Source organism: Castor canadensis, chromosome 3 (assembly GCF_047511655.1).
Source record: "Castor canadensis chromosome 3, mCasCan1.hap1v2, whole genome shotgun sequence".
Classification (NCBI taxonomy): Eukaryota; Metazoa; Chordata; class Mammalia; order Rodentia; family Castoridae; genus Castor; species Castor canadensis.
The window spans coordinates 35,192,643-35,218,430 of record NC_133388.1 but is presented as its reverse complement, the minus strand read 5'-3'; the positions used below and the strand labels follow the sequence as shown (position 1 = coordinate 35,218,430).

The 25,788-nt window shown below is 37.1% G+C and overlaps 1 protein-coding gene across 16 annotated transcripts in view; it reads left to right on the top strand.

The window, feature by feature from the left end:
• The window catches only part of Sipa1l1 (signal induced proliferation associated 1 like 1), a 316,961-nt gene that overhangs the window by 34,992 nt on the left and 256,181 nt on the right, over positions 1 to 25,788 (top strand). The window lies entirely within an intron of this gene.

Here is a 25,788-nt window from a genome sequence, read left to right as displayed (position 1 = left end):
TCCCTAGTTCTTTTAATAGCTGCATAATTTTTTCATATATTTCCATACTGATGGACAGTTAGTCTGTTTCTAATTTTTTAATTTTAATGCTAAAACATTCTTAGCATTTTGTTACTAAAACATTGGCACATTCTTATTAAAAGTTTTATTGTTTCCAAGATACTGAGGAGTAAAGTAATAAATGTGTTCTGTATGAAATGTTAGGCCGTGTGCATGCATAAGTGTGTGTACCTGTCTGTGTATGTGTGTGTGCGTGTGTGCATATGTGTGTTTTGCTTGAGATTGAACCCAGGGCCTTGTGTATGCTTCACCAACACTATTAGAGAGATACACCTCCCGCCCCTAAAATCTTAGTCCTTTCATGCTGAGATTAGAATAGAGCGTATAAAAATTGTGAAATGTACTATAACTTTTTTTTGAGAATTTTTTCATATGGTTTTTGTCCATTTCGTTTTGTGGTGTTCTTGCTGCATTATTTTGACAAACTTGTAAAGACTGATGTACATGTTGCTTAGAACAACTCCTTTAGTGTGGCGCTACACATGCCCTTCAGTAGTAATAGCCGCACCACAGCAGTGGCCAGTATTTGCTTATGGTAGGCCCCATGTCAGGAGTCATGTGATTTCATTTCATCCTCCACTTACCAAGTGAAACTGGTTGTAATTATCCAAGTTAAGCATTTAGAAATCGAGAATCAGAACAGTCAGGTCTCTTGTTCAAAGTCAGTTATGGATCTAGAGTTCAAAGGTCTTGTGTTCAATTGTGATGCTAAACAGTATTCCAGGATTTTGGTGAATAATAGGTGGTACCTTGTGTGTATGAATGACATCACAGTTCCTTTCTAAATTACTTATATTTGCGTATCTTTTTTCTTTGTGATACTGGGATTTGAAGTCAGGGCCTACACCTTGTGCCACTTTTTTGTGATGGGTTGTTTTGAGATAGGGTCTCATGAACTATTTGCCTGGGCTGGCTTCGAACCATGATCCTCCAGAGTAGGTAGGATTACAGGTGTGAGCCTCTGGTGCCTGGCTGTTACCTTACTTTTTTGTGTGAGTATCTGACTTTTTATTACCATCAATAATTTAACATACTCAGAAAGAATTCATGCTCAAGAGTATTCATTTTATAGAAAGCACTCATCATGAAAGCAGTGTAATAAATAACATGACGAAAGCAAAGACTACCTGCTGCATTTAATAATAAGAATGGAAGCTAAGAGTGAAAGGAACCACTACATGGTGAGCTGGGCTTGAATATTGTGTATTAGTTAACGGGTAACTTTTGATAAATAATGCTGTTTACTCACTGGTCAAATAGTGTTAGACTAAGGAGTTCACTTACTCATTTGTCATCCTGAGTAACATTACGGTGACAAGAAATACTTGTGAGAACATGGGTAATCCAGATGAATTACAAAATGGAATTCTAGCAGTGCTTCCCCTTATCTTGAGTAAGGAGGAAGGGGTTGTTTATTCATGACAAATGAAACATGAAAATGGATCCTCTCTATTGATGAAAGTAGCAGAAGGCATCCTTAGAGTTTTTAAAGCTCATTGAAATGTTTTTTAATGTTATATATAGGCATTATTTTGTATTTTCAGGTTTTGCTCAATAATGATCCCTTTAATTGGAGTTTTATCAAAGGTGTGGTCTCACTACATTCTTTGCTTATCATTCTTTGCTTTACATTCACTTGAATGTAAAGTGAAACAGTGGCATAGCTTGGAGCCCATGTGGTTTCAGCTTCCTAACTCGTTCTGGGTTTCCTTAATACATTTTAAGATTGAAATGTGGTGGCTGAATGGTTGAAATAAGTCTGCTGATGGACTCAGACTTACTGGCTGAACTTTTCATTTTGTGAAGGGGTTAGAAAACATGATAAATCATAGTTCAGATGTTATCACACTGTTTTATTCCTGGTTTAGTGTTTTAGAGGAAATATTTTTGGCTGATACGCATTTGATGGTTGACAGAAGAGGAGTGTGTTGGTTCACCTTCCTGTGTAGACTTGTTCAGTAAGAATTAGTCTGACACCATAAGGGAAGCAATTGGGTGATAGTAACTTTTTTAGTCACTATAGATATGCATAGATTCATATTATACCTAGGGCAATCTGCATTGGACAATACATTAAAAATTATCTTGTCTTTTTCTCATATTTCCAGATTTATGAAATTCCTTGGCTAGATCCAGAAACAGCATTGTTTTTTATTGCCACCTTCATGGACTGCTTTTTGAGATGACACCCTCTACCTTTTAGAGGAATTTACTTTTCCACATTCTACAATTCATTGTTTATTTATGCTGTGCATTTAAATTCTCAGCTTATAGAATATAAATGTTCCTCTACATTCTGCCATAATGACTAAGGAGCATTGTCTGAGAGGAAGAGCTTCCTCTTTCACTATATGTCCATCACATTCCTTGGCTTACTATTTGTTTTGCATCTGTATTTCAGTGTAATCCTAACAAGTTCATTCAAGCAGTGGTTGAACTGAGGTTAAGTGGTATTATGGTTGTTTAGCAGGATATGGTCATAAACACTTCTTTCTAAACACAGAATGGCCTGGGGTGACTATAATGTTCAATTGCATAATCAGAGATTACGCTTTAAACACAGGCATGACTACATGGGCCACATGCATCTTCAGTGAGAAATTGCCCCATCATGTGGAATCTACTTTAAAAACATCCGGAGAGTTCCCTTCTGGGTTTTCTTAGACAATTAGATATAAGGAATGGGTTAAAGTATTACCACTGTTTCAAAAATGTATTATATATTTTTCTTCAAATTTGTGTTGTATTTCCTTCTCCCTCCTTCCTTCCTTCCTTCCTGGTATTTTTTTGTGACTTGAAAGCTGTTTTGAAAAGATACCCTTAGAAGTAATTTACCCTCTAGACTAGGTAGAATGGAGTTCTGTGTGTAACGACTGGTAGTGTGTTCATTCAGGGAAACTCTGTTATGAATGTGAGGAACTGGTACTTGGAGCTCCTGAGTGGCATTTGAAATACTTCAGAGGACTGTGAATAGCTGAAGAACTGAGATCCTGTGCCTGTGATCATGGGTAGAAGGGCCTTTTGGACAATTGTTTTTTGTTTTGTTTTTTTTTTTTGAGATTGATTTGAATATTTTTGAAGAAAAATACTTGCTTTGTTGTCATTATGAGGAAATTGGATATATTGATATAGGACTCAGCGTGTGTGTGTGTGTGTGTGTGTATACACTGTACCTGCTTGGTAAGTGCTCTGCCACTGAGCTGTACTCCACACCCAGGACTCAGTGTTTCTAAATGTTTTTTACTGAATGTTTCATTGAATGACTCATCTTTCAATTTGTAAGTAGGAGTTTTAGCATTTTGTAATTGTATACATTTCTCATATGTCTTATTTGAGCTAATTTTGTCTGTAAACTTGTTAAGAAAAAACCAAACTTAAACAGAGGCCCAGTGTTGAACATTATTGATTTTTATTTGAAGTATTTATTATTTTTAATTTAATTTTTATTTTTAGCAAAGTAATTTTATGACAGGTTTAAATGCTAAGTAAAATAGAGATACAATGAAAAAAAAATCTCTGTGCTGTATCTTTCCTGCCTCTCTCCAGAGGCAGCCTTTTTTTTTTTGTTTTCTTTTGAGCTTGTGTTATCACTGAATATTACCTTTTGATTTCTTCCTGCAGAAGATGAGAATCTAGCTCCCTCACTTCTCATTTCCCATCTGCCAAATGATAATTCTATCAAATTTTTGGTTAAGTCATCACTCATTATCTTCAGCTCTTTCTCCTCAGATAGTGGTTACTTTGTTTTTAATTTCCTAGCTTTCTATTTATCAAGCACTAGTTTTGCTATGAATATTCTGATAGAGCCATAAAAATTCAAATGGTAAAACAGGAAGTACATGAGTTCTGGTTTTCTCTTAGTACTGTCTCTTAGGTATCTGTGTCCTGCTGGCTCTGGACTGCTTGCTTCCTGGCTTCCACAGAGCTGCCGGTTTGGGACTTTTCTTTACTATCATCTTGAGGATTGACTGATTTAGGATCTTTTGGTAGGTCTTCTATTCTCAGAAATAAATTATACACATGCACACACACATGTACATACATACATGTACATGCTCACCAGTGAGATTTAAAATAAAAGTTTATTTTCCAATTGTTCACCACTAGTATGTAATACATATTTTATATCAGTTTCAAATCCTGCAATCTTGCTAAATTCATTTATTAGTTGTAGTGGTTGTTCTGTATATTTTGTGGAGTTATCTATCGCTGGCAGGGATATTGGAATAAGGAGAATTCTCTGCTAGGAGAGGGAAATTCTCTACTTGATTTTCTAATCACTCACTGGAACCTGTCCTATCACAATTTCTGTTTCTCCATCTGTCTCTCCTGACCTGCCTGAGTCTCAGAGAGTTCAAGAACAACTGTTTCATACACCATGCACAGTTTTCTATTGAAGTCAAGACCCACCTACCAGGAATGATTGACATGAAAGTTGTGACAGAATTATAGCATATCTCAAGAATGACTTTGAAATGTGATTACCTATGACCACCTAAGGAAAAACCCACAGGGTTGGGGGATAACGTTTTAAAGTACAATAAGACTATAACGACATGGTAATAAGCAAAAGGCAGCTTTCCCTCAAAGTAGCTCATCTTTAACTGGATTAGACAGAGCTTTTCTTTACTTGCAACCAGGTACAGGGAACCATAAATAATGTACATGTATTCCAGAGCAAGGTTGCTCTTGAGGGGGATCTGGCTTTTTCCTTATCAGTTAGAAGGAGGAGGCCCTTTCCTTCAGGTATTTCATAGGATATGGACTCAGAAGCCTAGGTCTAGAAAAGTTCAGCTTACTGCATGTACACAAGCAGGCTATGGAGAGAGAGAATATGGTCCTCAGCACGTATGCACATTCTCCATTTTAGGTTCCCTTTGCATATCCCGACCACTCACATCTAACTGCTATTTTGGAGGCTCTTTTTCTTGTTTCTTAAGGTAGAACTTCTTTTCTGTTATTTAGCATTTAGACTGGTAAAATTCCCTTTATGTACTTGTTTTAGCTGTACCCTACAAGTTTTGAAATTTTGTTGGTGCTGGGGGTTGAACTGAGGGCCATGCTCATAGTAGCCAAGCATGTGGTGTGCTAGTGAACTACACCTCCAGCCCAATGTGTTTTCTTTTTGTTGCCATTTGGTTCAAAATATTTTCTGATTTCCTTTTTCACTATGAAGTCTTTAGAAGTGTATTGTTTAATTTCCATACATTTAGAAATATACTGTTGTTATCGACTTCTGTTTTAATTATGTTATGGTGAGGGAAGATACTTGGTGGGATTTCAGTTCTTTTACATTTATTGAGGCTTATTTATAACATACCATATGGTTTGGTAACTGTACCACATACAAAGGAAATATATATTCTTCAGTTATTAGATTTGCTCTATGACTTAGGTCTACATATTTTTTTTTTTTTTTTTTGGGTGGGGGGCAGTACTGTGGTTTGAACTCTGGGCTAGGCAACTGCTCTACCACTTGAGCCACTTCCCCAGCCCTGTAGTTGGTATTTTGTTCAGCTCGTCTAGATTTTTCTTGATTTTTTTTTTTTTTGGTCTAATTTATCAATTATTGAGGAGATGTTGAAATCTACTATGATTGTGTCATTATCCTTCTACCAGTTAGGTCTCTTTTTCCTGTATGCATTTTGAGGTGCTGATATATTCATAATTATTATCTTGATGGTGAATTTCTCCCTTACAGTTATGAGTTGTTGTTTTTCTCAGGTACAGTACTCTGTCTGAAAGTTGACTAGAAGCTCTGTATGTGTGGAGAGGCTTGTATTTCTCCTCTGAAAATCAGTGTGGACCCTAGCTTTTCCTTCTGTTTCCAGTCTCACCTCTTGCTTAGTGCAGTAGTTGCCTAGCTTCTGGAGTATTGCATCATGAATATGCTTGCTTTTTCCTAGTGACTTCCTCCCTGCAGTTTGGTTTCAGCTTTGTCTAGTTTGCTGAGTTAGTTTCCAGCTGTGCATTTTTATCCCCATCTTCCAGAATTTTGTTGACGTGTCTCCTATGCTATTGTCTTTTCTCCTGTTTTTTTTTTTTTTCCTCTTTGTTAACTGTTGTTTCTGGAGGGAATAGAGATGAATATCATCTGCTTTTATCCGAGAGGGAGTTTTTAGTTTATTTCCATTAAGCCTTTTACTTGCTAACCTAATTGTTAGGATATAAGACACTAATTCTGTGTTACCTTTCACTAAATAAGGAGAGGAGAAAATGTATGAGGAGGAGTCTATTATGTTTCTGTGATTTGAAAATTTTTTTTTTTTTTTTTTTTTTTTACTGTAGATTTCATTTACCTTAGAAAGTATTAGTGGTGTTTACCTTGTTTTTGGTTTGGTAGACATTGAGTAGTATTGTATACATTTTCCATTTTTCAGTTTCATACTATTGTCATTTTGTTATAGGGCTGACAATTGCAGAAAATGTTGCTATAAATAATTATTTTGTATTTGAGAACTTTGTTGCTATATTCTTTCAAGTCCTTTTTTTTTTTTAAAGTGAACACTTAGGCCTGTTATATGGAATAGAGATTTACTTCATTTAGGATTCAAAAATCACTGAGTTGCTATGTCATTTTAATCTGGATGACTCATTTAAATATGCTGTCCATTTCTTCACCTGGAAATGGGCAATGTAAACTTGACAGTTGTTAAGGGTATCTTACTTGTAAGATACCCTTTACAAGGTATTTACAAGGTAGCATACTCTTAGGTAGTAAGGAATTAAGCCATTGTGTTCATGCTCTTTGGTAATGTAATGCTTCTTGGAAGTAACTTTTAGTTGAATGTTCTTTGTGTTATATCTTTGTGATATAACACTTGTCCTATGTTTTGTAAAACAACACTTATTTCATAACTCCTTCATAGCCCAGATTTGGTCCTTCATGAAGGTAGAATAGACAGCTGCCTCAATGCCATTGCTTAGAGATGCTCAGGAACATATGGGCGTCTGAATTGCTTCATGTTCAACCTAGTACTTTGGGATGCTTTACAAAGCCTCCTTTTAAGTGCCTTTGTTATCACTGAAATGATATCTTGAGATATCTTTTTCTGGCATGCCAGCTTCATTTGGTGTATCTGGAGAACAGGACTTTAAGGAAATACAGTATAGGTTAGTTAAATGTTTTAGAAAGGAAGAGCAGGACAAATCTAAAATTTTTGCAATGTCAGGGAGGATGGGCCTTGATAGAGAACCATAGCTGTGAGCCTTGGTAGGCAAGAAAATGATCCTAAGTAGAGTAGGGGTAATAGGTTATTTTACAGTCCTTTGAGATTTGACCTTGTTTGATCCCTTAATCATCACAGTACTTAATATGGTTACTGTCATATTCAAGCATGAAATAGATGACACTTGAAGACCAAAGATGTAAGTGCTAGTAACTTAGCAACATTCATATACTGCTCATGGTCGCCTCTTAAAGTAAGTTTCAGAAGTGAGGAAAAATGGAAGTTTTCCCACCCTTGATTGGAAAAACTGGGGAAAAGAGTAATTGCTGTTATAGCATAGCACAGTTGGTATTTGGACTAAGTGTAAAACATTCATTAAAGAGTTTCGAATCCTTTCCCCTCTTCCCCCCCAGTATATTTAGAAGCAGCTAGATTATTGAGGAACGTAAGTTTATAGTGGGTTTGTTAATTTTTTTTTGTGAGACTGGGGTTTGAACTCAGGGCTTCATACTTGCAAAGTAGGGGCTCTACTACTTGAGCTACACTTCTAGTCCAGTTTTTTGCATACTCTTTGCCCAAGCTGGCCTCGAACTGCATTCTTCCAATCTCAGCCTCCAAAGTACCTGGGATTATAGGCATGAGTCACTGGCGCCTAGCTGGTTTTGTTAGTTTTGAGGTAATGATCAATACATTAGAAATAGTTAAAAAAAAAATAGAAAATAGAGCTGTGTTTTATAATTGCTGATATAAGATGTAAATAGCTTTAGTGCACAAAAACTCATGTGGATTTTGGTTTTAGGAACTATTGTAGCTAGGCATGGTGGCATTTGTAATCCCAGGAGGCTGAGTCAGGAGGATTTCGAGTTTGAGGCCAGCCGAGGCTACATAGCAAGTTCAAGCCAGCCTGGACTACTTAGTAAAACCCTGTCTCAAGTCCCCAAACTGGGGAATAGGGGGAAAGCTATTTCAAGTGCATTGCCTCTCCTTAGAGTTGTTTTGTTTCTAGAAATGTTCACACCAATCTTTGTCACTTTTCTGATACACTTTGTGCTGGTCATGTTGTTTATTGTTGGTTCCCTTAATTCTGTGAATGTATTTCTGGTGTGATTACTTTGTTTCCTTCCTGTGCCTAATTCCTTCCTTTGGAATCATGATATCCATTGTGATACTATGGGAAATAATTGCATATGCATATTTTAAAATCAGGGAAGTGCTATTTGAATTCTGTTCTAGCTTTTTTTTCTTTTCTTGTTCTTTGTTATTAACCTTGATTTTTTGAGGTTCTTTTAGAAAAGTCACCAATACTGCATAGTAATTGAAGACTGTCCTTGCTAGAGTTTGCTTGAATGTCAACTGTTTCTATTGAAAGAGGAAGCCAGTCCAGTTAACACTTTTTTCCTGCTAATTAAAGTTCAGGGTTTTAATCAAATAATCCTTTAGGTATGATTATGGTAATTGAGTAAGGCCAGTATTGGATATTAGTGCCGATTCTGGACCAGTTGCTTTCCAGTGGTTTTCACTATTGAGGGGGGCACCAAAATTAAGAATCTGGTGTAGCTGGGTGCTGTGGCTCATGCCTGTAATCCTAGCTACTCAGGAAACAGAGATCAGGAGGATGGCAGTTCAAAGCCAGCTTAGGCAAATAATTTGTGAGACCCTATCTCAAAAAAACTCGGCACACACAGGAAAACCAGGGTTGGTGGAGTGGCTCAAGCTGCCTATCTAGCAAGCTTGAGGACCTGAGTTCAAACTCCAGTACTTCCAAAAAAAAAAAAAAAGTAATCCTTTGTGGTTTGATACTGACAATGTTACTATGTAAGCCAAGTGTTCAGGGAGGTTCCATCTTGTACTTGTGTAGTGGAAAGTAGTAACCAGCCAGAATAGGCTTTAGTGTACAGATAAGCAATGAGAATGATACTGCTTGAAACTTTGTTCCACCTTTTGTAAACATGTAACAGAAGGGCAACAACAGCCTCAGCAAATTTGCATTAGAACTGCTTCAGAGAGTTGAGAGAGGAGAGGGTATATTTGCACAGCAGCAGTTGGAAAGGTAACAAGGTGATTCAGTTTTGGCAGTTGTCAGTTGCTTTCAGAACAAAGTCTTGTTCCTCCCTTTCTGTAGGAATCGTGAGCAGCTTGATGTAAAATTGTTCCATGGTTTCTTTCTGGGTACAGGTTTTTATTAGTAAGAATCACTTGGTAGATGTTACAGCACTTTAAAAGCTCTCGTCTGTTCTTGACTTAATTAAAGGTGAGAATATTTTAATTTGTTGAACAACAAATATTGCATGCCTGTGTGTGAAAAGTACTGTGTCAGTTCCCTATGGAAGGACCAAGAAGCGGTTCAGGATTTTAAAGCGCTGCAGTCTTGTTGGGGGAATACTGGTAATCAGGGACAAGTACCCCAAGAGAGTCAGTGAAATGCTCTGGGGAGTGAGGCTTCTTGTGGGAGGTGGTATGTAAGCAGTGATGCTGGGTAGGATTTGGACCTACAGAGAGTTCTTGAGATGGAGGTATGGGATAAGAACTTCAGATTTGCTATAGTATCTACCATGGAAAGGTAAATAGTGATAATAAAACTAACCGTTTCTTGAATGTTTACTTGTGCTAATTAGTGTTTTAAGTTCTTCTTGTATCATTATCTCTTAATAATATTAACTGTGATATAGTAAGTACTGTCATCCCTTGCCCCCAATCTTCAAGATGAAGAAATTAAGGCACAGGTAGATTTAGAAATGTATCTGGAGTTACATAGTGGGATTCTGCCCCAGATTGGTCCTGAAGAGTACCTTCCTACTTGATATGTTAGACTTGAGGAAGTGTCACTAAGTCATACTTATGTAGTGTCTTGAATGCCTGAATGAGTGATGTATTGGAAGACACTTTTCAAAGTGGTTTTTAAGTATATTCTGTCATTTCACTTAAATATCTCATGCTTTCCTGCCTTTGGAGTGCCTTTCCTACTTGTTGAATTTCTACTTGTTTTAAATTTCTTTGCTCTTCTATTACTTTTTCTTTTGGGCTATTTTGAATCACTCAGAAAGAAGAGCACTCCTAGGTTGGGGGTGTGAGGGTGTGGGTGCCCTGAGCCAGTACTGTGCCTTCAATACACTGCTCATAGGGCCATTATTTATTTAAAAATATTTTCCTCCCTGAGCTAGACTGCAAATTACTTGAAGTCAGATTGTGTGCCCTTTTTGTATCCTTGGTGTTAGTGATATATTATTGCTGAATAAAGGTCAGACCTCACCTGAATGAAAGGAAGGGTGATGGATTTTCAGACATCATACTGACTTGTTTCTCTGCTTTCTTTCTAAGATACAGGTGCTTGAACTACCTAAGAGGAGATAAAAAATTTCATACTATAATACTTTGGCTGATTAGGCTCGTGTAAGAGTGAAGGCAGGGAATTGTTCTGGCTGTGTGTGTGGCCTGGGCGTTGGGCTTGGATTTAATGGAGGTGTAACATTTGAGTTGGCAGAGGGCTGGGACACACCCAGCTGAGAGAGCAGCAGGAGCCATGGACAGTAAGCTGCACATGGGACGGGGCGACTCTGTTGTTCCTGAAAAAAAGGAGCCTCTGGGCTTGCCTGCTGCTCTCAATGCCTTTTCTGGCATAGAAAGTCTCTCCAGAGCCTCAATATCTTTGCAGTTTGCCAGAAAGAAACATAGGGCAACAAAACATTTGCCATGTGGTGGTTTGCCTGTAAGTCAAGTCCCTGGCATATGGAATATGACATTCAAATGTTCAGGATTCCTTTTTGGTGGTAAACGCCTGTTAAAAAATAGGCTCATTTGGTCTAAATTAAACTTACCCTGCAGAAATTCTTTAAAATCTTGAAGCCATAAGTAACCTCATATTTAACTGGCATGTTTTTTGTAGTCAGCCTGGCTCAAGTTTCCTTTGTCTCCTTCAAATCAGCAGGGACTTTCAGCTTTGATATAATGAACTCACATCCTTTAATCCAGGTTCTTGATCTTTATGAAGAAGTACTATAACTGATGTGGGGAATTAAGGTAACAGAGAGAGGCTAGGTTAATCACATGTGTGGAGAGGAAAGTGGTAAAGGATTCTCAGGATAAAGGAGGATGTTGGAATCCAGGAGAGGGTTTTTGTTAAGAAACATTTTCCAGCCATTGGAAAAATTTTAAAGTGCCTTTGAGGCCCAGTCCACAGTATGAAAAATGATGCCTTGAAACCACTGATGCCCCCAATTAAAGTTTCCTCCCACAGAAATTCAGATTAAAGTTGGTCCTGTTTCAGAAATGCTGGGCAGAGACGAGATACTCTTCTCCAGTTTGGTCAAGGTCATGACTCAAAATTACTAAAATTGATTCTGATTATTCTGGGGCCCATAGAAAGACTAAAGGGAAGGTAGGTGTGTATGGCCCCCATCCTAGACTCCCCTCTACACACAATGGCTGATTTTCAGATTTCCTTTGCTACTGATGACTAAAGGTTTTATGCTATAGATGTTGACACATAAGCTTCATAAGGTGTGGACTTGATCTTGTTTCCTGCTAAATCTCCAGAATCTAGAATAGCCCTATCCAGTAGAAATATGACATGAGCCTCTATTTAGTTAAAATTTTCTGTTAGTATATTTAAAAAAAAGTAAATGAAAGAAGTCAAATTAGTTTTAATGAATTTTTGGGACTGGGGCATGGCTCAAGTGGCAGAATGCCTGCCTATGAATAATAAGCCTCTGAGTTCAAACCCCAGTATCACCAAAAAGAAAAAAAAGACTATTTTTTTAAACCCATTATATCCAAAATATTATCCCAGCATGTAACCAGTATAAACATTAAACAGATATTTCACGTTCTTTTGTTCACATTATGCCTTCAAAACCTAATGTGTATTTTAAACTTACAGCATATCTTAGTTTGGACTAGTGCTGTTTCCAATGGTTAATAGTCAACCACATTGAGTGGTATAGATCTGTAACTATAGCTGGTTTATGTAAAGCACAGTAAATATCTGTTAAGTGAAGGGAGGAAGAAGAAAGGGAGAGAAAAAGGGAAGATCAAAAATGGTAAAACTTCAAAAATAAACAAAGGAAAACTGTTTTACTTGTTTTGGGGTGTCCTGGCAGTTGCTAACCAGAACAGTGGCTGAATGATGCTTTACATTTTTAGTTTAAAATGTGTCATCTCATTGATGGCTACTTCTAGTAACATTGGTTTAGGCAGATCAAGGTGTGCTGTCTTTAGTTTATAGATGCCATAGCTGAGGCTTAACTACATTGAGCATGGATCCAAACTTGAGTTTTTAAATTCTTAATCCAGTAGTTTGTTTTCACTACCATATACCTTCTCACTGATTTCAGTTAACTGTGGTCCTCTTCCCCACAGACAGAAATTGACTCTTAGATGTGGATAAATATTAAAAGATACACTGAGTAGATATTGTTAATACATAGTTATTTAAAGATAGTGAATGGTCAGATTTTTTTTCCCTTTGGTACTAGGGATTGAACTCAGAGCTTTGCACTTGCTAGACAAGTGTTCTACTGCTTGAGCTTTGCCCCCCAGTAAGATCTTAAAAGTTTGTCTTTAACTTAGTAATCAAAGACATGGGTACTTTAGCCAAGAAAGTTGCATTGCATAGCTTTTGTAGGTCCTGGAATCTTTGCAGTTAGAGAAGGCTCATGGATGTTTAGTGATAAAAAGACTGTTTATGAAAAGGTATGCATGCACGTGTTTCTGTACAACTGTTTCACCTCTGCAGAAGTTGCTCTCTAGTATATGGAACAATGGCTTGTCTCATATAGAGGAAAGTACCTAACCAGCATAATAACCCTTTGGTGTTTAAATTATTGGATTTTGATTTCTTGAGACAGTAAATGGTTGGTTTCATTGCATTTAACATTTAAATAAAAATTTTTGGTATTCAATTTGTTATTCAGTTGTTATAAAGATGAATCAGAGTTAATGCATAGGGTATCAGTGTGATAGGAAAACATTGCATTTCGGTATCCTTTGGATGGAAGCAAGACACCTTATCCTACAGAGCAAGGTGTGTAGTGAGATATTAGTGTATAGTACATACTTTATACACGGTGTTCATATGTTTGCCTTTATGAGAAATAACTCTAGTTTGCAGAAGATGGTATTTGTAGAGAAAAACATAGGCCTAAAATAAAATTCTAAGCTTTCCCTAAGTCAGTAAATATTGTAAAATATTTTTGCACTATTACTTATTTTGTGATAATGCACCACAAATTTGAAAATGTAATGCAAAAGTTATTCAGTAAGGAAACTATATATGCAGGTCTTTGTCATAGCAGAATCCACTGCTTAGGGTTTAATTGATCTAAGGTGTAAGCAAATAAGTTAATTCCAAATCTTGTATATTTGGGAGTCATTCACAAGGAATTATGAACATAAGCACGTGAATATTATCCACTGTATACACTAGGGTTTTAAGAGTAAGTAGCTTCTATACATACATACTTTGGTTTATTTTGAGGAATGCTATGAATTCACAAAAGTATAATTTAAAAGTAACTGGAACGTACCCTTTCCATGCCAAATTTCAGGTTCTAAGACACTTTGATGGCCTGCAAAGCCACACCTGCTTTGCTTTCCTAATAGAACAACTTAGAGTCTGTGTGGGTTGGGGGTGGCAGGGCTGGTGGTCCTGCCTTCAAAAAGCATGTGAAGCTCAAGCACACTCAGTTACATGAGGACAATTACGTGATGACAGTCTGAGAATCGGGTTAGTGGTTCTCAGCTCTGGCCAAAGTCACCTGTGGAGTTTTAGGACCTTAAAGTGATCCAAACCCATTTGTTTTAAAGTCTCCCAGTGCTACTTACAGTCCAGCCATTACTGAAATTTCTCATCAGAGTTTTCTGAGATTTCTTGATTGTATAATCAGTATGTCATATGTTTTCATTTTTAATTACCTTACTTGTTTGTTAGTAGTGATTTCTGATGAATCTCCAAATTCAGAAAGATTTGTTGGTTTTGGAGACAGGAAGTCTGTAAAGGGTGAAGTAGGACTGACTCCTTTGCAAGAAGTCCTGAGGGGAACAGACCCTAGCCCCAGGAATTGGTAGGTGATGGTAGCTGGAAGGAAGAGAGGTAGGCAGATTAAGGCTGAGGGCCTGTACAAGGAAAGTTGAATTATATAAGGAATCTGTCTGAGATTGCTCAGTGGGTTTTATGTTTAACTGTCTGGAAGCTGTGTATTTCTTCATAATTTATGTTTTACTTTTGCCATTCTCTTTCAATAAGGGAGATCCATGGTTGCTGACTATTGCTTAGAGAATCTGTTACTTCTGCTTGGACTGTTTTTAATCTGACATCCATTTAAAGTGTTAGTTTTTTTCCACCACTGTCCTGGATAGTCTTAGAATGGTACTTTAAACTCTTATTTCAGGTTTCTCTAGACTACAGTGGACAAGCGAGACGCTTCATGGTTGTGAATATTGAGTATATTTTCCTCCTTTTATTTGCTCTAATGGACAGTGTTTTGTGGCACGCTTGTTAATCAGTAGACCAAGGTTTTGTGATTCTGTAATGGGCATTTGTTTATGTTCTTGATGATAAGCAGAAATACATTGTCAAAACCTCTCCTTCAGTTTGATGCAGACTGGCAGTGACATGTAGTTGATATGTTGCATCATTGAAGAACCTAAAAAGGAACTCGTCCTCTTAACCAGTGCAGTCATTGATGTTAGCTTCTGATTTCCCTACCCCTTGTCAAAATGGAAATAAGGAGAACAGTGAGTAAACGTTTTTTTTTTCCCCAGGAGGGGTTAATTTGTAATGTTTCTTTAGTACTGAATTTTCTTAGCCAGAATTCCTACTTGTCTACAACATTCACATATAATATAACAGTGAAAAACAGCCTGGAAACTTGTGTGATAAAGCCAGAAGAGTTAGTTTTATCTTAAGTGAGTTTAAAAAATCCAGACTCCCATTTTATAAAGATCTTTATTATAGAAAATTTGGAAACTACAATAAAGAGTAAAGAAGAAAATGAGAACAGCAGTAATCCTACAACCCAGCTGTAACTACGATTAATATTTAAGCTATTTCCTTTTTGGGGGGGTGATTTGGGTATACTGTTTTCTATCCTGATTACTTTTTAATGTTATATGCACTTTCCTACATAAATAAATGTTCTTTAAAAACATGGTTTTCATGCCCCAATATTTGGTTTCATTACTAGGTGGAACGCCACCCAGGCATTTGCCTGGAAGCCCCTCCCTCATGATACTTGCCTCCTCAGAGGACGTTGTGAGACTTCAGCAGCCCCTTAGATTGTTAGTGTTATTATTGTGACAGTGAGCCTATATTACCTCATGTGATTTTTTTTTTCATGTACATGTCTAGTTTTTAAATCCTTCCTTTGGAACAGGTACTATACTAAGACTTCATAATACAATGAAAATGGAAAGGAAATTAAAAACAAAACAATAAAAAACTGCTTTGTGTCTGCATTCAGTATTCTTAGTCTGTGGTCTTGGGAGATGCAGACATTACTTAATTTCACAAACCAGTGTTAAATTATAGCTGTGATAAGAGATTCGATGGAGAGGTAAATGGTGCTTATGAGTGCAGTCCAAATGAACAGGGACCAGGTGTTCCATCTGACCACAGCTGCTGCAGGTCTTGAGTTTGTACAGAAGTCAGGGCAACCCAGAAATACCATGTTCCACTCAGAGAACCTAATGTGCCTGTGGTGGTCTGCTGTGGTTGGAGCTGACTAACTTGTACATTCCAAGGAGAGACTGCTGGAGAAAGTTTTAGAAGGAATTTTGAATGATACCTGGGTAGGAATGCCATAGCAGGTGATCTGAGAAGAAGATGGTCAAGGCATTTTGGTTATTGTTCAAAATGTAGCTATAGTTCAAGTGTACTGAAAGGATTCCCTGAAGATGGTGGGAAGTGAGCCTGTTCTATTGGTTCCCTATTTATTCTAAGGTTCCATGATTTTTTAAGATTACCTGAAACCATTCAGCACTGGATGAGTATCCAGAGGACCCCATGGGTTCTTTATAGCCTATGTGAATTTAGGTTTAGAGGAGAGTGTTGTCTCATTTTCCCAGCCCAGTGATCCCTTCTGGTCTCAACCTTCCACGTAAGAGGAAGTCAGAGAGGCTTGGGGATGTCAGGGAGTTTTGACTCCCAGTAAGTGCTTATCTCCTGAGAACAGACTCCCATATAGGCAGACCCTTAAGGAGTTCCTCATAACCTGCAGAGTGAAAGGCAAATTCTTTAATATGGCAGAATATTAATTTTTTTTTTATGGGACTGGAGTTTGAACTCAGGGCTTTGTGCTGGTAAAGCAAGTGTTCTACCACTTTAGCCACAGCTCCACCACAGAATGTCAACTGGATGTGGCTTCTGACTCCTCTCTTCTTGCTCCCTATCATTGAGCTTTGTTTGTTCCAGTGTGGAGATTCTTTGCATAATGTAACCACTGTTTCTTTTCCTTAAACGCTCATTTCTATTACTGAATAAATGCTTACAGCCTAAAAGTTATCTGTAAAGTCTTTTCTGGCTTCCTAGAATTAGTTACTTTACAACACATACATCTGTTACAGTACAATTGAAATTTTTTATTTAGTTTAACTTGTTTCTCTAGACCATCAAATCCTTGTAGAGAGGACTATGTATTCTATTTGACTTTTCAGTGCCTAAAAAGCAGTCAGTAGGTGGTATATCTTGGGCATTCAGTATTTTTTGAAGGAATGAATATAGTCATCATTTGCTTTACCATTATTTGCTTTGATACTTCATTGTGGCTTTGGTTTGGAACTTAACTTCCATGAGATACATAATTGAAATTTTTGATTGGTTGATTAAAATCTCTGAGAACTGTAGGAATACTGTTTTCTTGAATCTTGTATTAAAATTTCCATTTGTGAGGATGTCATTATATGGCAAGGTATTTCTAATTTTCACAAAACCACTTTGTGCTTTTTAATCACCTTCTTTTAAAACTACTTAAAAATGATCAGATGATTATAATCATATTTTTAAGAAGAAACACATTGTAATCAAGGCTCAAAAGAGGTGAAATGAGGCTAAGAGGGAAATAGAAAACCACCATTTTTTAGGTAATTGTGTCAAAGAAGTAACAGGCATTTACAGAAAGATTTGATAGTGAAAGAAACTCCAAGAAGTGTTCCAAATTAAATCAGGTGTAACACTGTGGTGATCATCATTTGTAAAAGCCATTCTATAAAATGTCTTCAGGTCACACTGCTGGCAGGACTTGATTTATGACTCTGTAGCTCAGCATTGCCATTCAGCTCATTATTCAGGGCCAGTCAGACCCTTGGCAAGTCTGATATGCTTAAAGAGAATTTTCTACTGGAAAGGTAATTGTTTACATGCAAGGCACAATATATCTCTAAGCAGACAAGTATTTGATAGTGTAACAGGCAAACCCTGTTCCCAGCCAGGTAGATTACTAGGCAGCATTGTTAACTTTGGAAAGCTTCCTGGTGTGATGTGGTGTCAAAGCTAGCCAGGGCTGAAGCTGATCAGATACTCCTATAGATAGAGCATAAGACTCGCTGCCATTCTTTGTCCCCTGCCAACATATCACTGTCCATCTCTTCAGGAACTTGTTCTGCTGGACACGTATCCTTTTTCTCATAGCTTCTGACTGATTCTAATCAAAAGACTCCCCTACCCAGTTCTTCCATTCACTAAATGACACAACATTTCTTTCCAAATTTTGATACTTCACTGGAATCCTCTGTTACTGTTGTTTTGTAGATACAGACTTTGTATGTTCTCAGAATAATACACCGGTTGGTCTCTTTCCATTGAAATACTATCAGGATTGAATGAATTTTGTTTAGAAGGAAGAGCTGCCTTGCTTGAGCAACTTCCTCTAGTGTGACTGTCTCCCTCTGTCTAGATGTCTTCTCCTATTCTCTGGTCTGTTGAGTTGTATACACTCTGTAAATGTTCATTTAAAATTAGCAGTGAATAAAATGACACTGCTCAAAAGCCAATAATTTAACTGCATAGTTCAGTTTAGTGATTTGTAAACTTATTTGAGTTAAGTGATGTGGATTTGTGTTACAAAAAAAACAGTTTAGCTGTTCCTGAAGTTTATTGTTAATAATGTGTTCAGAGCACTCTGTAAACATAAATTTAAGGTCACCTGCTATTGATTTCACCTGATGGATAAGCAATAAAGAGAATAACTAAGATAATTTGTGTGATTAATTTCAATATTGAAAGAGGAAACTAAATTAGAATTTGTCCCAAAAATTCTTTTTACTGTTTCAATTATGGATAAGAATCTTGGGGAGTTTTGTTATGTCTTCTAATTGGGCTGCATTATATATGATGCAGTAAGACAGAGAAAATATGTAAGGGTATAATTACAGCCAAATGTGTTGTTTTCTTGGTCTCTTAGAGTAGGGTCTGGAGAGGACTATTAGGAAATTTCTCTTTGAAGAAATTCCTTGATGATCCATAATTTCAATAGATTAATAAAATATACTTAAAATACTGTAGTTTTAATGTAACAGCAAAGAAAAATATGCATCACTTTGGCAAGTGTAAAACTGTCAAGCATACAGCATGTGCTGGTTGTTTTGCTTTGTTTCATTGGATAGCAGGGTTCATCTCCTTGTCGAGTTCACATAGGCTCATACTCTTATGTTGGCTCCAACATATTATGATGAGCTGGTCCTACTGTGGACTACTCTAGGGTTCCTGTCACTGAGATACCTTCTGTGAACTTTACCTTTAAGACCAAGATTGTATCAGCATTGGGCTGTTTCCCTTGTCTCAGTCCATGGAGGGATTGTGTGTATTAAGTGCTAAGTAATGTGCCGGGTACTAGCTAGATACCCTTTATATATAATTTTAGTGAAAGCTTTGCATAACTGCAAGTTTAAGGAATGAGTTTGCACATTTCAGTCATGGGGCACTCAGTCACTTGTCCAGGAACACAGTAAGTCTCCGCATTGAGGTCTGACTATGGAGCCCATGCATTCTCCTTTCTACTGTGATACCTGCTTCTTAGAGAAGGGAGCACAGTGGCTTGGAGAACCGTTCTTGCTTGCTTTCTTTCTTTAGTGTACATGGGTCAGACCTCATTATTAAAAAAAATGTACTTATTAATCAGCCCTCTAGCCATCTATTTGTCCATACATTTTAATTTTTTTTGGCAGTACTGGAGATTAAACTAATGGCTATACCACTTGAGCCCTGCTCCCAGTCCTTGCCCATGCATCTTGAGCATTTGTGTGTGCTGTTCTAGACCCCGGATATACTGATTACCAAGACCTTTCTGCCTTCATGAAGTTTATACCCAACTATCCAAAGACTCATTATGCAGTGACTATGGGATGGGGAAGAGTATCTAAGAGGGGCAGAGTGTCTGAGAGTTGGAACTAGTTCCACTTGGGTCTCCTTATCCTAGTACCAGATTCATAGGAGATCCTCAGTGTCTTTTGCTTTGCTCTTTTTTACCTAATTTCTGTGTGTCTGGGCAACAGAAATTTTGTATGAACCTCATTGGTTCATTTCAAGTTGTACTTTAAATTGTTGTCTTGGGTTTATGTTTTTATCAGTTCAAGATTAGTCTGTTAATCTTCAGAAGCTAGAGTGTTTTGCAAAGAAATTTGGTCTAACTAGTCAGTTACTCCAGTTTTCAATATAAAGAAGGTGCTGTGGAAAGGTGGTGTAATTTTTTTTTTTTTTGCTAAAATACTATCTTCTTAGCTCTTGTATTTAGTACTAACTCTTAATTACATTGTGAATGTGTAATTCTGTATTATTTTTGAGTAGCATTATTAGTAATTTCCCACATACTATGTTCCAGGTGTCACTGAAAAAAACTTATCTGTCTTTTAAAAATGTGGTATTAGTTAATGCTAAAACTCAATAATAAGTGCTAGAATTAGATTTTATTATAGCATTCTTTGAGTGAATGCTATTCTATATGTAGAGTCCTGACTTAGTCCCATTTGTGGAATGTCTCTCCTATAGATTATCTTTTGATAAATTTAAAACATTTACTGCTAGATTTTTAAGGTACACTAAATTGACAAGCTTCAAAATGTCCATTTAGAGCTGAGTCTCTTTCTAGGATTGGTCTTGTGTGACTGGTGGATGGTTTGTGAGTGTATGGAAGAGGACCATTAATAACTCCAAAGGTTAGTTAAATGTAACCCTTGAGAGAAATACTCTTGTTGAGAGTAGTGTGATCATTCATTTTAAGGTGGTGCAGTTTCTGACCTGGACAACAGTACTGCAGTCTTTTCTAATCTGCATGCTTGCTACATTGTCTCTGTCATCACATCTGTTTTCATTGTGTCACCATCTATATTATCTCTACGTCTTTCCTTTCTTTAGCCCTACTAGCCTAGTTCAGGCTGCAGTCATCTCTCACCTGGGAAACTGCAACAGCCTTGTTCTTGTTGCTTGTCTTTCCTCAAGAGGCCCCGTTTCACTGTAGTTTTGGGGGAGGGGAATAAAATATATGTATGTCTGTGTGCACACACACAGTTCAGATTGTCAATCCCTAATAAACCTTTGGGTAATTCTTCATTGCCTAGCAGGTGGTTTAAAAATTTCACTTAAAACTTAGTTTAAAAACCAGGCAGTTTGACTGTTACTTGTGCTTTGTTGATACTGTTTGCCAAGTAGAGTATTAGACTTTCTTTTGTCCAGGTAGCCTTTTAGTCACAAAAGCCACTATTTCATCTTCTTGGTTTTTTTTTTTTTCTTAATATCTCTTTGTGGCGGCACTGGGTTTGGAACTTGGTCTTGTGCTTGCCAAGCAGGTGCTCACCAGCCCTTGTTTGTATATCTTACACAAGTACATGACAAAGCATTTCCAGCATCTGCTTTTAAAAAGCAGTTCTGCTTTTTAAAAAATCCTACTTTACTTAAAAAAAATGTATGTATTGGTGAGACTAGGGTTTGAACTCAGGGTCTCATGCTTGCTAAGCAGGTGCTTTTCTGTTTGAGCCTCTCCACCAACCCTTTTTAGTGTTGGGTATTTTCAAGATAGTCTCTCCAACTATTTGCCTAGGCTGGCTTTGAACCTCGATCCTCTTGATCACTGCCTTCTGAGTAGCTAGGCTTATAGGTGTTGTCCATCGGCACCTGGCTCTGAACTATTTATATATATAAAATTAGTTTTCTTTTCATGAGGCAGGTCTCACTATTTATGCCATTTGGCCTCAGACTCATTCTGTAGCCAAGGTTATCCACTTTAGCCTGAGTATTTGGATTACAGGTGTGCTGTATCATACCCTACTTTCAAGTTTTCAAATTCCATTGTTAAGAATTTTAGCATTTCCTTTTCTTTCTTCTTTTGGTGGTGCTGGGGATTGAATCAGGGCCTTATATGTGCTGGGTCAGGCATAGTGATGGAGAGCAAGGCCAAAGCAGAACTTTGGTCCCTCCTTCACCAGTTTCTCTCTTGGGAGTCTCAACAGAAAATTTCCATGCTACCTTTTGTGTTTTAATGTTTCTTTATATGGTTTGTTACTTAAAATGTGTTGCCGTGGTTAGTATTCTTTATTTACTCAAATTACACGTACACTGCAGTCTTTTCTGTCTTTATTGTCTGTGTTCCTCCAAATCGCTGTTCCTCTATTCTTGCTTCATCAACTGGAAATTTATTCTGCCTTGATCACATTGATTTCATCTTTTAACCTTTATGTTATGTGTTTCTTGAAATTGTACTGCCTTTCATTTGCATTTTTGTGTGTTTTTACTTACCATTCCCCATGAGTTGCATAGTTTTTCAAAGGGTTGTCAGTGTTCATGTGATCTATGGATATCCACATTTCTTTGCTCAGTTTTAGATTCAGTAGATGTTTAAGAGATGTCTGAATTAAAGTAAATATTTGTTCTTAAATAAAGTAATTGAACCTCAATTAGGATCTACCGTGTCTGGTCAGGATGCAGATGGATCTCAGTCTTAATTGAGGCGTGGCAAGGACCACTCCCTGAGAATAAGGAAACAGTGCTCAGGTGTTTCTTGTCACTTAGGTCTGTGCTTCTTGGTGCTCACGGTGTGTTCTTTGATGCATATTCAAGTCCTGCTTTCAGCTGTGAACTTCTGCTTTTCTAGTTTTTGTTTTGTCATTAACTGTGTGTTTTTAAAATTCTAGGGAAAGGGAAGAGAGGCAGTTGATTTTCTGGTTGCATTATCCACCCCATCTGTTTCCTGTATATGCCAGCAATTTCTATGTAGTGCCTTTTGCCCATGTAGCCAGAAGCAACATACAAACATGGGTTCTGGTTCTTTCAGCGTGAAGAGCCTTAAAATCTCACTTTTTAAAAGTCAGTTTACTTTTTCAGGTCATGAGCTTGCTATAAATACGTCCTTTTGCTGCCTTAATACCCAAAATGACTCTTCTAGCATGAAGGGTAGGTGGCACACTTTGTATGTGTCTGGAGAGCCTGTACTCTTTCCCTGCGGGGTGAGGACTGTGGAAGTGTATCATTTTAAGAGCTACTTTATTTAGCAGTGGTTCAAGGCATACATACAAAGTATCTCACATGAATTCTAACTATTTTGGCATTATCACATGTAGAGTTTAAATTTTGAAAAATCTACTAATGTGGTGGTTTGTATGAATTCATGTTAGTGGTGGCTTCCCTGGGTGATCAGATGTCCATTGTTGCAGAATATGCTAGAAGGATGCTGGGCTCTGTGTGTGTGTTTTAGTGAATGCAAGTGTGCTTAGAGGAATGAGTATTGTATTAAGCATTATTTCTGTTTTTAATTTGTAAATATTTCAAACAGGAATAATGTAATACCTTCCCATTTAATTGAATCTTAATGTTTTTGCTCTGTTTGCTTCAGATCATAAAACATTTAGGAAAAAGTTAAAAGTGCCCCTTTCTCCCTCTGGAACAGGTTAGAGGAATATGGATTTTGAAAGGTAAATTTGATTGAATGTGGGCATTCACATTCTGGTTACTTACTCTGCACCTGCAACATTTCAGAGCTCATCAATTGTTTGTTCAGGTGACTGTTAATCTGCTCAAATGCCCGAACAACCACTAATTTGACTTTCTGTGTGTGTGAAGGCTTTGTACTGTACTTTCCAAGGGTGTTTTTTTCAATTGGCATATACTTGGTTAGTTTTGGTATTTTCTTCTCAGTATTTCCTTCAAGTTCTGGAATTCTAAATACCTTTCTCTTCTTGCTTCTTTTTTTTTTTAGGGGTGGGTAAGTAAATATAAAAAGGAAAAGACTATTTATTTTTCCTAGTGTTACCTATTGTTTGTATGATTTAATTATGCATCATAATTTTCTTGTTCAACTAAAGTTATATTAAACTTGTATTATGTTTTACAATCAAAATTCAGTTTTGATAGGTTCTAGAAAACAATTAGAAAAGTATCTATTTGTACTAAAATTTAGTTTTTTTTGTGTGTGTGCTTCTAAACATTTTTCTAAATATTATTTTCCTCAGTGTGCTCATTTGGCCTAGTATTCCTAACATAAGTTACATTTAATTAAGACAATTATATGCAACTAATATAAAACCTTAAGCAAATGCTAAAAAAGTTAACTTTTTGGTAAGTTATATATCATAGTTAAAAAGTAGAGAAATAGAAATAAAAAATTTACCAGCAATCCTGTGATTCATAAATACCACAAATTTTTAACTGCATATCTTTCCAGGTTTTTTTATGGAAAAAAAGTTTATAAAATACATATTTTAACAAAGCTTGTTATTAATAATATGCCTTTTCATGAAGCATTAGTAATTTATAAGTAATACCTGAGTTGTAGTTCTTCTAAATATCCTAAGATGGAGGCTGTCTGATAGCCTGGTAGAAACATAGACTTAGTATCAGACAGACTTGGAAGCAGATACCTGTGTATCCTATCATGAAGTGAGCTGTGTTCTTAACTATTTTGAGTCTGTTTCCCCAGAAGAGAAAGAAATATGGCTAATAATCATCTTGCAGGGGAGGTATAGGGGTTCAGTAAAATAATGAGCAGGCTTATTCATTCATGCTGTGCTGGGAAGACACTGAGTACTGGCTGTTATTATTGAGAGGCCAAACAGCATTGAGCATGAGTGTAAGAGAGCGAGGAATTCCAGTGCCATCACTTCTTAATTTATCTTGGGCAGTATTTACAACTTTACTGATTTTTTGTTTTACTCATACCCCTTTGTAAAACGGAGATATTAATTCTAAGAGTCTCCTCAGATTGTTACATTGATTATTTGAGGTAGAGAATATAATGTGTCTGACATGATGCAGACACTCAAAGAATACAGGTTTAGAAACTAGGCTATTTGAAGTGATATCAAGGTGGAAGCTTCTAGATGTCTTAGATTTTATTTTAACTTAGTATCACAGAATACTACCTGTGGCTAAAGAGAACTGTGTGAATAGTTTCGGTAACTCTGATTCCCCCACCCCACCATTGGAATAACATATGAAAAGGCATATTTTTTGAGATCTTCAGCTGTGTAAGGAAAAGCCCCTGAATATAATTATATGTGGGAATATATGTTCTGTATTCCCACATTGAGATTATCTGCATCTGTCCTTCTTAAACCGAGTGTTTGCTTAGCAGTTGTAGACTTCTTGTGTGCTTTTTCTCTTGATTTCATATACTCTTTTTCATCTTTGTTTTTGGAAGCACTAATCCTTATCAACCTTCCTTTTTGCTGGCATGGTGTACCTCCTATTAAGTATCCATACATGTGTACATTTACTTTAAAAGTGTTATATAAAAGATATCTTAATTATATTTTCTTTCATGTTGTACTTCTCAGTGAATGTTGTATATTATTTAGACTTCATTGTCATGTTAAGTCATGGAAGCATTTCCCTTTTAAACTAAAAGCTGAGTAATTGTGCTATGAGGTGATAGAGAAGTGTTGGTGAGCTCCAGCCAGCTGCTTGTGCACTCTGAGCTTGCAGTGTAGTTGCTGGTTTTTTGCTCACACTGCAGGCTGGGCACTGTATTTCTTCCGTTGGCTGGTTGACCCTATGATTCCGAAATGGATAACTGGTCGGCCTCTGTGACCCATGGAGAAACAGCCCTTAGGCTCTGCAATGAGGCAGGGCTCCCTGCGGAGAGACCACAGGTTGACCACCCCATGATGAAGCCACTTGGTCAGCAAGAGGCTGAATGCTGAGGGACAACTGGTCAGTGTTGACCCTCAGGCTGCTCTTTTTATCCCAGCTAACACTTATTTCTCTTGTTTACACACATTATCTCACCACCCCCCCACCCCGACGTTGCAGAGAAGAACTCATTTTTGACTAGTTGAAGTCAGTAAGGACACAAAATTAATGAGTTCATCAGAGTCAAGGCTAAGAATTCCTGTTTTGGAGATTGGCATTCAGGAGTGTAACTGTAGTCTTTTGAATGACTCTCTTAAAAAGTGTAACCAAAAAGCATTCCTCTCATAATCTAAGTTCAGCAGCAGTAAAAGCAATTTTCTTTTTAACTAAAAAAATTTTAAAGCATGTCCAAGGAATTGAAAGGATAAAAACTGTTTATTAAAGAACAAAATGTCTTCTAATTTCATCCTAAATTACAATGTTTTTGTGAGTTTCCTTAGCAGGGCCAGCCTT